Source organism: Pongo pygmaeus, chromosome 22, assembly GCF_028885625.2.
Source record: "Pongo pygmaeus isolate AG05252 chromosome 22, NHGRI_mPonPyg2-v2.0_pri, whole genome shotgun sequence".
Lineage (NCBI taxonomy): Eukaryota > Metazoa > Chordata > Mammalia > Primates > Hominidae > Pongo > Pongo pygmaeus.
In genome coordinates, this window is record NC_072395.2 from 58,187,453 (window position 1) to 58,202,550 (window position 15,098).

A 15,098-nucleotide genomic window follows, 5' to 3' on the forward strand; every position below is an offset into this window, starting at 1 on the left:
GGTGCTGGGGTGCAGTGAAAAAAACCAGGTGCTAAATGCCACCATAGAACTATGTTATTTCTAGTTACAACACTGGAAGGACAGTCACAATAAGTGGAAAGTTGGCAGCAAAGTGGCATTTCTGTGTCGTGGCTGTAACAGTGTATATATGCTTCATATACTGTACAAGCACAGGTGGGCCAGGCTGGCTAAGGGGGGAGTCTGGCCATGGTCTGTGGACATGGGATTTGAGATGGTTTTGATTTTATTTTCCTTTTTAAAGGGCATATCCATTTGTCTCATTTTTCTACAATTAAATGAAAAACAAATTTAGGAAAATATTTTGAAAAGTCAAAAGCATCACACAAATAATAAAAACAGCACTATTACAGACAGGTAACTTGATTTTCTCATTTGCATCAGTTTTGAAACTATTTCATTTCCCACAATAACGTTAAAATATGTTGCAGCAAAAACAAGCTTCAGAGAAAAGAATGAAGGGAACCCTCTGCCTGATGAGTGAATCCTTTGAACAGCGATTCTTCGGGAGCTGCCTCGGGGGCCACACCGGATGGAATACTCAGACTCACTATTCTGTCATGGAATTGGGGAAATGTCCTGAATTTGACCACAGAAGATGAAAGTTTTGCTTTTTACGAGATACTGTATAGTGAATCTCATAGAGCCTGACTGTAAATGTTGAGGTTCTTGAGCTTTTATTCAGTACGTGCGTAATGAAGGCTGACCTGGAAGGCACTATTCCAGGTGCTTGGAACAGGTCGGTGAACACAACACAGACTCCCCCTAAATAGCTGCTGCTCTGCAGGAAAGCAAATAACACACCAGACGCCAGTGTCAGGGAATGGTGCCTGGGGAGAAAGAAAAAGCCCGTGAGGATAGTGCAGTGGGGCGGGCTGCAATAGTAAGTACTGGGATCAGGGTGGCCTCACGGAGAAGGCTTGCAAGGCAGATGGTCAGCCAGATGGGGCCTGGCGAGCCTGGAGCACTGGACCAGGCATCAGCGTGCCACTGCTGGAGGCTGCAGTGCCAGGAACCTGGTCCACCAGTAGGTGAACGCAGCTGTTATTTAAAGTCACATTTTATAAACTCAGAATGATATTAAAAACAAAGGTAACAAATCCTCGAAACTCGTCACTTCCTACTTTTTGCTGCATTTTACTACAATCTGTGTTCTTACTGTACACATACTCTACAATGGTGGGCACGCCCCTTCTAGGCTGCGTTTGGGGACTCACATCAGTAGCTTGGAATCAGTTGTGATGGGAGGTTTCACACCACTGATACCCACAGACACCATGACTCAGGGCTTGACTCACTGTTGTGATTGTCTCTAGACCTAGAAAGTGATGGAGGAAGATGCAGATGAAACTGCAAATGTAGCTGTTACATTGTGAATGGCACAGAAAATTGAAGAAACTGTCTCACAGCCTCTGGAAACTCTTATCTACTTAAGCAAAGAAGTCACTCAGTCACTGAACGAGTGAAGCTCTGACATTCGTCCTGCTGCTTCACCTTCATCTGACTCATCAGTGAAAACATCCCCAGCATTCTTGTCAGAACCACACTCATTCATCAGCTGCAACCCTGTGTTGGCTTCAGATGTAGGGCTCAGCAAGACTCAAAGCATTCCATAAAAACTGGCTCTGTGGGATTTACAACAGTATTGTATATTTTATTCATGTTTTTAAGTTGCATACTGCTCCTTTTATATCTGTAACATGTACAGTAAGCTTATGTACACATATATGTGCACACACTGGAGCAGGGTAGCCTGTTTAGCATTTATTAGCACACCACTGGGTCCCAGATGTCCTTGGGAACAGATCAAGGCAGTGCAAAGGCCCTGTGCTGGTGAGGGGCTGAGAGTTGGTGGGAACTAATCAGCCTCTGGCAGGTGCCTCCCCCATCCCACCCTCCAGGACTGGTGAGATTGGTCTGTGTGGTACAGCTGCAGGAGAAAAAAGTGTGAGGCCAGACCTGAGGGATGAGGAGTGAGTGTGGGTTTCTGCTGGCCCACCTCCCACGATGCCGTCAGGCACTGAGGTCCCACCTTCTGCCTTCTGGCCAAGCAGCCAATGCCTCCAGGGAAAAATGACCTCATGAGGAGAAATGAGAAATCTGAAGAGCACAACTATCTAAAGCTCCAAATGGTAATACTGAATAGAGATCCTATTAGAATAGATTCTAGCATTTCAGAACACAGTCCAGGAAGGGATCAGAAAACAGAACCAAGCAGAATTTGAAAAAGTGAACACAACAGATGGGCTAAATAATGGGATGAACTTACCATTGGAAGACCACATGGAAAAGGGGAGGGTAACAAAAAAGAAAATATAGAAATGCTAAAATACTTGGCTGATAAAAGTGCTAATATCTGGCTAATATGATGTTCATGGACTTTGCCACACCCACAAACCGAAGGCATCACAGATGAAAGGATGTGTCTGAGATGGACTTAACACAGCGACAGGAGCCGGGCACGGTGGCTCCCACCTGTGATCCCAGCACTTTGGGAGGCGGAGGTGGGCAGATCATGAGGTCAGGCGTTTGAGACCAGCCTGGCCAGTATGGTGAAACCCTGTCTCTACTAAAAATACAAAAATTAGCCGGGCGTGGTGGCATGCACCTGTAGTCCCAGCTACTCGGGAGGCTGAGGCAAAAGAATCGCTTGAACCCAGGAGGCAGAGGTTGCAGTGAGCCAAGACCACGCCACTGTAGTCCAGCCTGGGCGACTGAGCGAGCCTCTGTCTCAAAAAAAATGAATAAATAAAAAATTAAAAAAATTAAAAAAAAAAAAAAACAGACAAAAAACAGGGACAGCCGAGCGCAGTGGCTCACGTCTGTAATCCCAGCACTTTGGGAGGCCGAGGCGGGCGGATCACAAGGCCAGGAGATTGAGACCATCCTGGCTAACACGGTGAAACCCTGTCTCTACTAAAAATACAAAAAATTAGCCGGGCATGGTGGCGGGCGCCTGTAGTCCCAGCTACTCAGGAGGCTGAGGCAGGAGAATGGCTTCAACCCAGGAGGCGGAGCTTGCAGTGAGCCGAGATCGCACCACTGCACTCCAGCCTGGGTGACAGAGCAAGACTCAGTCTCAGAAAAATAAAAAATAAAATAAAAAATAAAACAGAGACAGGGAGCTCCATTAATGGAGAAGACAAGAAGATTCGGATGAAACAATACCTGCCAAGTGTTGGTAATTGTATGTTTGCAAATGTTCATAAGAAGATTTAAAAAGTGCTAGCATAGACTTTTTAAAATGCCATTTATTTGGTACTCTAAGTACTCGTGGGATTTTTTTCACACAAAAGCAACAACTTTTAGTGCTGTAAAATGTAAATTGTCCAAATTAAAGAAAATAAGAAAAATATCAGGAAGCTTTTAAAATGGCAATCATTTACTTCGTTAGAGAGTCATTTTAAATGTATTTTTGTGGAAACAAGTACTTTATACATCAGCTGAATCTTATGTTGTTCTCCCTGGTCGATTTTCTTTTCTAGCACTGATTAACGACATTTGCATTTGTTTATCTGTCCCAGGGAGATGCAGACATCAGGGGTGAGAGGCATTGGTTTGTTCATGGCTATTCACTTGGCACAAGCCTGCTATGCTGCATACATTAAATAAATATATTCTGAATTAATTTTAAAAGTTCCCAGACATACCATGTGTCAGAGCTTTGCCACCTGGGAAACAGGTTTGCATGAGATGCTTAAATTGAGAAACAAAATTTAGGAAATCTTACAAGAGGTTTACAACGTAAAAATCAGTACTTTGGTAAGTTTGTGGTGGTTCTTTTTTTCTTTTTTTTTTTTTTTTTGAGACGGAGTCTCGCTATCGCCCAGGCTGGAGTGCAGTGGCGTGATCTCGGCTCACTGCAGGCTCCGCCCCCCGGGGTTCACAACATTCTCCTGCCTCAGCCTCCTGAGTAACTGGGACTACAGGCGCCCGCCACCTCGCCAGGCTAATTTTTTGTATTTTTAGTACAGACAGGGTTTCACCGTGTTAGCCAGGATGGTCTTGATCTCCTGACCTCGTGATCCTCCTGCCTCAGCCTCCCAAAGTGCTGGGATTACAGGCGTGAGCCACCGCACCTGGCCTGTGATGGTTCTTAAAAAGCTGAAGTCAGGCCAGACATGGTGGCTCACGCCTGTAATCTCAGCACTTTGGGAGGCCGAGGTGAGTGGATTGCCTGAGCTCAGGAGTTTGAGACCAGCCTGGCCAACATGGCGAAACCCTGTCTCTACTAAAAATACAAAACATTAGCTGGGCATGGTGGCATGCACCTGTAATCCCAGCTACTCAGGAGGTTGAGGCACGAGAATCTCTTGAACTTGGGAGGCGGAGGTTGCACTGTGAGCCGAGATTGTGCCACTGCACTCCAGCCTAGGGGACAGAGTGAGACTCCGTCTCAAAAAAAAGAAAGCTAAAGTAAAAGAAAGACAATACACATCTTTAATAACCCAGAATTTAGTCTGGGTAATATCAACGTGATAAGGCCAGGGCGACATGGAGACCCAAGTATATGAGAGTATGTCTAAGTCTCTGTCTCACTGGGCAGAGATGGGAATCTCCATTATTTTTCTAATGAACAAAGGTCAAAGATTTTATGTTAATCTTTATAAAATCTGTTAATAAGGGAAGTGGTAAGATGTTAAAATTGACCCCGTTGACAAATTGACTAACTCTAATAGATTAAATGAATTAGGGCTTTTATCTGCTTGTCCCAGGCAGAAAACAGTAGGGCCAAAACAGAAGTCAATAACCGGTGGATAATTTTGTCTGACCTCATGAATATTGAATGCCTCATGAATACTGAATACATCATGAATATTGAATGTCTCATGAATACTGAATGTCTCATGAATACTGAATACCTCTCTGATGCTCCCATTTCCTCTCCACAGTCTACTGGCTCATGTGTCTCACAAGCTACTGGCCTGTCTGCTCATTTCTCTTATTTTCTATGGATGAGTTGAATACTCTTAGATACTCATAAACAATACTGCAGACACACCTTACACTTTGTCAGCTACGGGACTTGTTAGTTTTCCACATTATATTGATTCTTTCCTTCTAGAACTTAAGAGTGAAGACACATTGGACCTTTCATGCTATCTACCACTTGGGTCAGTTATGAAGCTTTATCTCTCAGTTCCAAATTCAATATTTACGTTCCGCTTTATAATATTGAGGCTGGGACCCTGCAAATATGATGTTCCCATTCTCTGCTGGCTTTATATTCTGCCAAAGGTAGCACAAGAGGGACCATGGCAGACAGGATGAGGGAGAAGGTGATTTCCTGCCATTTGCTTGCTGTTGCTGCTCAGCTGCAGTGCTTCTGCAACTGCAAAGCTGCTATTGGTTCTCATCAGCAGGTTGCTTTGGAGTCTCACTGCCTGCCTTCACAGGTGACAGTAGCAGGGCAGCAGCACTCCACCTCAGAGGCTGAGGTCCAGCTCTGCACAGCCCCTCCTGAACTTCCGTAATGCATAGCAGAATTAATGGGGGAGGGTTCATAAATGACTTTTATACTTGATTTTTTTAATAAGAGATGGGGTCTCTGTCACCCAGGCTGGAGTGGAGTAGCACAACCATAGTCCACTGCAGCCTCAAACTCCTGGGCTCCTCCCACCCCAGCCTCTTGAGTAGCTGGGACTACAGGTGCATGCTACCACACCCAGCTCATTTTTTAATTTTTTGTAGGAGTCTTGCCATCTTTCTCAGACTAGTTTCGAACTCCTGGGCTCAAGTGATCCTCCTATTTTGGCCTTCCAAACAGCTAGGATTACAGGTGTGAGCCACTGCACCTGGCCTATAGTTGATTCTTATTTAGTGTTTTGCTCCTGAGAGTAATGTTCAATAAACATATACACACAAGTCCTCACTTAGTACATGACCTGAACATTTACCCACGTGCTTCATTAAAGTGTTACAAATTAAGTAAGAAAAGTGGTATATAGATGTACTTTCTTGTAATGGCATATTATAAAGTGGGTCAATTAATTATATTAGCTCTACACGTCTTAAATCATAACTTTATTGCCTTCGGTAATTTAATAAGATGTCCTCTATAATTTATTTCTCAGTGGTTTTCTTTTTTTAATATCCTTGAAAAAGCATGCTAACACTTTTATTTCAATTGAAAAAGTAGGTCAGACTTTTCCTGACGAAAAATTTCTAATTTGGTTCACTGGTTTGACAAGGAGGATTAGGGTATATGGAGGACATCTGCCATAAATAGAATGAACTACATCTTCAACTCCAAGGATTCAGTGAAAACACATTTAAAATAATAGTATAATAAAAGCATTTTATCAAAAATATTAAATTGGCCCCAAAAAGCAATGACATTAACAACATTTTAATGTTCCCAACCCCCTCAAACTATATTAGATTAAATAAGGTGACAGAGAATCAGGGATAAACGACAGTCCCTTGATAAACTGAGACAAGGACAGCCTCTTAGTAAATGTTCTAAAAATCGAGACTGACTGGATAACACAACCTTTGGCAAGTCAAGGAGTTTCTAATCCTTTGCTTTCAAAACACCTGAATGAAAAACCGAGTTGATAGCTGATAAAGCATTAAAATAAGTTTTACAATTTTAAAATTCCAGATCATCATCTGATTTGGGAACTATTACTCAGAAGAGTTCAGAACACGATTGAGGGCCATTACTATACTATACCTCCTTATCTACATATTCATGCAAACAAAGTTTCCTAACATGGTCTATAAAATGAAGAGAGAAATATACTTGAGACTGAAGCCTGCCTCACTGGAGCTGAGTCCTCTTATTCCCTGGGTGTGGGAACCAATTGGCTGGAAAAACAGCCCCACTCTTCTCATTAACAAGGCAGTTTCAATCAAATGTGTTTATGTGTTAATAGTTATCTATCAGTTTGTAACATACATATGTTTACTGAAAAACTGAAATGATACTACTTGTGAAAATAACTCAGGAGATATTAAAAGCTTTGATCACAAAATAAATTTTAAATTTTTGACGCCATTTAAAGTTTTTGTTGTAGAGAAGTAGGGCGAGGTAAGCATAAAAGACTTTCAGGAGGCAAAGTAGATGGCACTGGGGTCAAACTTTGTGACAGAAGCCGAATCAAGTCCAGGAACGACCAAAACTTCCAGAGGAGCAAAACCTCGTCCTTTTGCGGAGGCGCAGGCAGAAGCGGAAGGCGGAAGCGGAAGGCGGAAGCGGAAGGCGTCCATCTTTACCGTGTTCAGATCCGGATGAGCCACAGTCCCCGCCACACAGGTCGTGGGTTCTCCTTTGAGAGTGACCAGTGGTGCCTACAGCTTTTCCTGAACTGGAGACGGATCCTGCCCTGGGGGTCTCAGTCACCGCGAGGACTCGAGGGTAACAGCCAGAGGGCGCAGGTGGCCTGAGGTGATGCCGGGCGCAGGGAGGGGCTGGGGCGGGGAGGGGGCTGGGGTTTGGGGCCGTGTCGGGGATGAGCGGTGAGGGGTGCCCAGAATGGGGAGGCAGAGGTTGGTACGGCCACGGTGGAAGGAGCCACAAACGTGGACTTGTAAAGCAGGACCAAAAGGTTTTTTTTTTAGTAAAGATCAATATTTAGGACAGAAATCACAACCTTTGTATAAAACAAAACAACTGTATAATTTAAAAATTGAATTGTGAGCTAAACGCACATGAGGGGTTACGGGTTTTCAAAATTCAGAGATTAGGAGCAAAACCAAAAACTTGCAGCCCGCTTTCCTGTGAGCCTCTTCTCCAGCCCAGCCCGGCTGCAGGACTCTGGGGCTGCCTTGAGGAGGGAGTGCTGTTTCTCAGGTTTCGTCTGCAAAGGGGTAACTCACCCCAAACCAGAGCAGTCAGTGGTGGACTTACAGCCAGTCCTGAGCTTCTCAAGACACTAGAGTGCACCCCAGCCTGCCTGCCCCCGAGGCCTGGCGCCAGCCAGTGCGGCAAACCAGCAGGCAGGTCACTGAATGTCGTCTGAGCTGCAGGGCCCTTCCTGGGGCTGGGGGTCCAGGCCAGGGCCTCTGTGCTGCGTGTGTGTCCTTACTGTCCACGCCCGAGCCTCATTTATATGGAGAACACATTTCTTCTCAGAAAAGCAAACCTCAAGTAGTTGAACTGGAGAATGAGGACAGAAGGGCTTATGCAGAGCCGGGATATTTTTACACAAAATCAGAGGAGGGCGACCTTCAAACTATTATTTGTTTTTCTCCTTTTGCCCGGAACTAATCAGCTTAGCATGGATGCCTGGGTGTCCCGGTGAGATAGCGAACCCATCTCATTTGGGTGTTTACCTTTTATAAAAGAAAAAAAAAATCCATTTCTTATGAGTACATTGTTATTTATTCTAGAACTTCCCTCATAAACCGTCAATTCATGCTAAGTAATCCTATAGTTTATTTTTAAAAATCATTGAAAGGATAAGCAGAAATCGCCTCTTCCTGGCATGTGTCAAATTGCTTTATATGTAGCTATTCTAGAGCAAAAATGCTGACTGTCCATTGAATATTGTCACTTGCCAAGCAGAGAGCTGCCCACCCCTTTCACCCATCTGTGGGTCAATATGCAGTGTATTTGGGGATATGACACGGTTTCTTATCGCCTCCCATCACCTGTCCTGTGTGAATTGAGGTGGAGGTAATCTCTTGAGGGTGACCTGTCTGTGTTTAAATTGAAGACGAACATTGCCATGGACAAATCTGATTTGATCATTGAAGGGACAAGCCTCTGTTTTAGAATTCATTGTTGTCACTCAGTTTTGCTGCGATTGCCTCCTTGATGCCTCCTCTTTCTACGACAAAACCGAGGAAAAAAATAGGTGGGGGGAACTGTGCTGCAGGCACTTTTAAGTGGATTCAATTTACCTCTGTTTAAGTAGTAGAGAAATATTTTTGGGCCCTGGAGGGAAAAATGCCCTGGATAATTTGCTCATAAACCGGGCACATGCCTGGAGTGACCAGTGAGTGTGGCAGCAGCCAGGGGGGCCACCCTGTTGTCCCTGCCTCAGGGCAGGCTCTCCTACCCCAGCTCCTTGGTGGTTCAGGTGACCTTGTGCATCCCTCATGTCAAGCCCTTACCCAGGCAAGCAGGGGGTGGGGCTGGAGCCCTGGGATTCACACAGGACACACCGTGCACCATGAGGTCAGTGTCATCATAACAGAAGCCTGGCTTCTCAGACCCATCCAGCCCCAGGAATCCTGAAAGTGGGCAGACCTTCAGGGTACTGGGACAATTTGGAGGGAAGGGCGGGGCTATCTCAAGGAACCCTGCACCGCATGTACCTCTCAGGGAGAAACGGGTGGCAGTGGAAGCGCCCTGGTCTGGGGATCAAGGTACCTGGGCTCAAAGCTTTGCTCCCATATACCTCAGTCAGCCTCCTCCTCTGCAAAACAAAGACAGTAAAGCCTGGCCAGCCACCCCTTGCTTGGTCTTCAGGGCATCAAGGTGGAACTCACACTTTGAGTCTTGGCTGGGTGGAGTTTGGGCTGGATAAAGAAAGTACAGTGAAAGTAGAAGTGGTAGTCAGACCGACGTGCAGCTGGGTTTGCTGTGCTGGGCAGTGAGAAGCAAATGCTGAGTGACTGCCACCCAGAGGAACATGGCTGTCAGGCCCTATGACCCAGCACCTCTCCACCCTGCATGTAAACTGCTGAGAATCAAGGGGTGGGGCTCCCAGGAATGAGGCCATGGCAGATGAGGAGGTCTGGAGTGTCTAGCCTAATGCAAGCTATTTGTTTCCCAGACAAATAGCTCAGTGGAGCAGAATAGAGAGCCCAGAAGTAGACCCACATAACTATAGTCAACTGATGTTTGCCAAAAGTACAAAGGCAATAAAATGGACAAAAGATAGTATTTTCAACAAATGGCGCTTGATGTTCACATGGAAAAAAAAAGCATCTAAACACAAATCATAAACCCTTCACAACAGTTAACTCTAAATAGATCACAGAAACTACAGACTACAAAATTTCTAGAAAATGACATTAGAGAAAACCTAGATGGCTTGGGTTTGGTGATGACTTTTTAGGTACAACACCAAAGGCAACATCTATGAAGGAAACAATAGGCTGGACTTCATTAAAATTAAAAACTGCTCTGCAAAAGATAAAGCCAAGAGTTTGAAAAGACAGGTTATAGACTGGAAGAATATGTTTGCAAAAGACACGTCTCATAAGAGGTCGTTATCCAAAATCAATAAAGACTCTTAAAGCTCAACAATAAGAAAATGATCTGATTTTTTAAATGGGCAAAATAATTTAACAGATTCCTCATCCAAGAAGATATACAGATGGCAAATAAGCATATGAAAAGATGCTCCAAATCTTATGAGGGAAGTGCAAATTAAAACAAGAATGAGATACCACTACACATCTATTGGAATGGCCAAAATCCAGAACACTGACAACACCAAATGCTGGTGAGGATGTGGAGCAACAGGAACTCTCATTCATTGCTGGTAGGAATGCGAATGGTACAGCCACTTTGGAGGATGGTTTGACAGTTTCTTACAAAACTAAATATAATCTTACCATATGGTCCAGCAATTGTGCTCCAAAGAAGCTGAAAACTTAGGTCCATACAAAACCTGCTCACGGATGTTTATAGCAGCTTTATTCATTATTGCCAAACTTGGAAGCAACCAAGATGTCCTTCCTTCAGTAAGTGAATGGATAAATGAAACGTGGCACATTTGGGCAATGGAATATCAATCAGTGCTATAAAGAAATTAGCTATCAAGTAATGAAAAGACATAGAAGAACCTTAAATGCATGTTACTAAGTGAAATAAGTCTATCTGAAAAAGCTATATATTGTATGATTCCAACTATATGACATTTTGAAAAAAGCCAAAACTGTGGAAACAGTAAAAAGACTAGCAGGAGTCAGGCATTTGAGAGCAGGAGGAGTGAATAGGCATAGCACAGAGGATTTTTAGATGGAGTTTTGCTCTTGTTGCCCAGGCTGGAGTGCAGTGGCTCAATCTTGGCTCACTGCAACCTCCACCTCCCGGGTTCAAGTGATTATCTTTTCTCAGCCTCCCAAGTAGGTGTCTGCCACCATGCCTGGCTAATTTTTTTGTATTTTTAGTAGAGATGGAATTTCACCATGTTGGTCAGGGTGGTCTCGAACTCCTGACCTCAGGTGATCCACCCACCTTGGCCTCCCAACGTGCTGGGATTACAGGCATGAGCCACCGTGCTCAGCCAGTATAATAAGATTCAAAGAGAAACATCAAAATGTTAAAAAGTGGGAGGATGAAGGTGAAATGTAGAGTTTTTATTAGTTTTCTCTTTGCTTGTTTGTTTATGCACCATTGTTGTCATCTGTTTAAAATAATGAGTTATAAGATATTATTTACAAGCCTCATGGTAACCTCAAACCAAAAAACATATACAACAGATACACAAAAAATAAAAAGCAGGAACTGAAAACATACCGCAAGAGAAAATCACCTTCACTAAAAGAAAGACAAAAGGGAAGGAAAGAAGGAAGATGTGAGCACAGAACAACCAGAAAACAAATAATAAAAGGGCAAGAGTAAGTCTTTAACTTATTAATAATAACAATGAATGTAAATGAACTAAACTGTCCAACAAAAGATTAAAAAAACAAGACCCACCAATCTGTTGCCGACAAGAAACACACTTCACCTATAAAGACACACAGTGGCTGAAAATAAAGTTATGGAAAAAGATATTCCATGCAAATGGAAAACCCAAAAAAGAGCAGGAGTCCCTATACTTACGTCAAACAAAATAAATTTCAAGACAAAAACTATAATAAGAGAAAATGTAGGTCATTATATAATGATAAAGGGGTTAATTCAGCAAGATGATGTAACAATTGTGAGTACATATACACCCAACACTGAAGCACCCAGATATATAAAATATTATTAGAGCTGAAGAGAGAGACAGACCCCAATACAATGATAGCTGGAGACTTAACACCCCATCTTCAGCACTGGACAAACCATTCAGATAGAAAATCAGCAAAGAAACATTGGACTTAATCTGCACTGTAGACCAAATGGACCTAATAACTGTTTACAGAATATTTTATTTAATGGCTGTGGAATACACATCCTTCTCAGCACATGGATCATTCTCAAGACCATATGTTAGGCCACAAAACAAGCCTTTAAAAATTCCAGAAAAATGAAAGTATATAAAATATCTTCTCTGACCACAATGGAATAAAACTAGAAATCAATAATGAGGAATTTTGGAAACTATACAAACATATGGAAATTAAACAATATGCTCCTAAATAAGAACAAAAACCATATGATCATTTCAATTGATGCTGAAAGAGTATCTGATAAAATTCAACATCCCTTTATAATTAGAAAAAATAAAAAATAAAAGCCATGTACAACAGACCCTTAGCTGGTATTGTACTGATGGGGAAAAACTGAAAGCCTCTCCTCTAAGATCTGAAACAAGACAAAGATGCCTCCTTTCACCGCTATTATTCAGTATAGTACTGGAAGGCCTAGCTAGAGCAATCAGACAAGAGAAATAAATAAAGGGCATCCAGATTAGAAAAGAAAGTCAAATTATCATTGTTTGCAGAGGATATGATCTTATGTTTGGAAAAACCTAATGACTCTGCTGAAAAAGTATTAGAACTGATAAATTCAGCAAAGTTGCAGGATACAAAATCAACATACAACAGTCAGTAGCATTCCTGTATGCCAACAGTGAGCAATCTGGAAATGAAATCAAGAAAATAATCTCATTTACAATAGCTACAAATAAAATAGGGAGAAACTTAACCAAAGAAGTAAAAGATCTCTATGATGAAGACTATAACACATCGATGCAAGAAATTGAAGAGAACACACAAAAAAATGGAATGATGTTTCATGTTCATAGACTGGAAGAACCAGTATTGTTAAAATGCCCATACAACCCAAAGCAGTCTACATATTAAATGCAATCCCTTTCAAAATACCAATGACATTCTTCACAGAAATAGAAAAAAAAATCTTAAAATTTATCTGGAAGCACACAAGACCCAAAAAAGCCAAAGGTGTCCTAAGAAAAAATAAAACTGGAGGAATCACATTACCTGATTTCAACTTATACTACAGAGCTGTAGTAACCAAACCAGCATGGTACCAGCATAAAAACAGACACACACCAATGGGACAGAATAGAGAACCCAGGGCCGGTTGCAGTGGCTCACGCCTCTAATCCCAGCACTTTGGGAGGCCAAGGCATGTGGATCACCTGAGGCCAGGAGTTCAAGACTAGCCTGACCAACATGGTGAAAACCCGTCTTTACTGAAAATACAAAAAATTAGCCTGGTGTGAGGGTGGGCGCCTGTAATCTCAGCTACTCAGGAGGCTGAGGCAGGAGAATCACTGGAACCTAGGAGGCAGAGGTTGCAGTGAGCCAAGATGGCACCACTACATTCCAACCTGGGTGCGACAGAGTGAGACTCCATCTAAAAAAAAAAAAATAGAGAACACAGAAATAAATCCATCTATATACCGTAAACTTATTTTTGACAAAGGTGACAAGAATATACATTGGAAGAAAGGACAATCTCTTCAATAAGTGGTGCTGAGAAAAAACTGGATATCCTTATACAGAAGAATGAAACCGGACACCTATCTCGCACCATATACAAAACTCAAATCAATATGGATGAAAGACAAAGACAAATCTCAAAACTGTGAAACTACTAAAAGAAAACACTGAGGAACTCTCCAGGACACTGGACTGGGGAAAATTTTTTGAGTAATACCCCACGACCACACGCATCCAAAGCAAAAATGGACAAATGGGATCACATCAAGTTAAAAATCTCCTGCACAGCAAAGAATACAATCAACAAAGTGAGGAGACAACCCCCAGAAAGGGAGAAAATATTTGCAAACTATCCATTGGACAAAGGATTGATAACCAGAATATATAAAGAGGTCAAACAACTCAATAGGAAAGAAATCTAATAATCCAGTTTAAAAATGGGCAAAAGATCTGAATAGATATTTCTCGAAAGAAGGCATACAAATGGCAAACAGGCACATGAAATGGTGCTCAATATCATTGCTCATCAGGTAAATGCAAGTCAAAACTGTGAGATATCATTTCACCTCAGTTAAAATGGCTTTTATCCAAAAGGCAGGCAATAATGAATGCTGGCAGGGATGTGAAGAAAAGAGAACCCTCATACACTGTGAGGTGACAGGCAAAGGAAATGTAACATACACATAATTGGAATCCCCAACAAAATATTGGAAAAATGGACAATAATAAATACTAAAAAAGAGTAAGTCAAGAATGTCTTCCACAATCCTGTGCCTGCACATGTCATCCACAGGCCCAAGGGCTAGCCAGCCCTGCCTGCTGCCACCACCTCTAGCACTGGGGGCCTGAGGGTGCACCTGCTCAGCCCATCACTAGGATCAGCAACACCCATGAGAGGTGCCCAGGGGTTCAATGACCAGTCTGCAAAGGGCCGCCTGCCACCACAGCCAGTGCCTGTGCTGCCACCCAAGGTAATGAGGACTAGCTTACACAGCACTTCAGCCTCCAGCAAAGCATCACCACAGCCTCCAGAAACAGCCACAGCCTAAGCTACCGAGGAACTTGCAGATACCAATGACGTTGATTACAGCCATAGAAATCATACAGAGACTACATTACAGCACCCACTTAGAATTAAAGCCAAAGTACCCTACCCAACTGACACTATGGATACAATTATAGGAAAATAAGTATTTCCCTAAAAAAGCTACTTCATAAAATTGGTAGAAGTGACTATTACAACAGATGCACAGTTATCAACCTAAGGACACAAGAAACATGAAAAAGCAAGGAAACATGACAACTTCAAAGGAACACAATAATTCTCCAGTAGCAGACCCCAGAGAAAAGGAAATCTGTGAAATGCCTGAAAAGAATTTCAAAATAATAATCTTAAGTCTTAGCAAGATATACAGAAAGACAAAAAACAAAGAAATCAGGAAAACAATTGATGATGTGAATGAGAAATTCAAAAAAAGAAATACATTTCATAAAATGAACCAAACAGAAATCCTGCAACCGAAGAATTCAGTGAACCAAAAATACAACCAAGAGCTTCA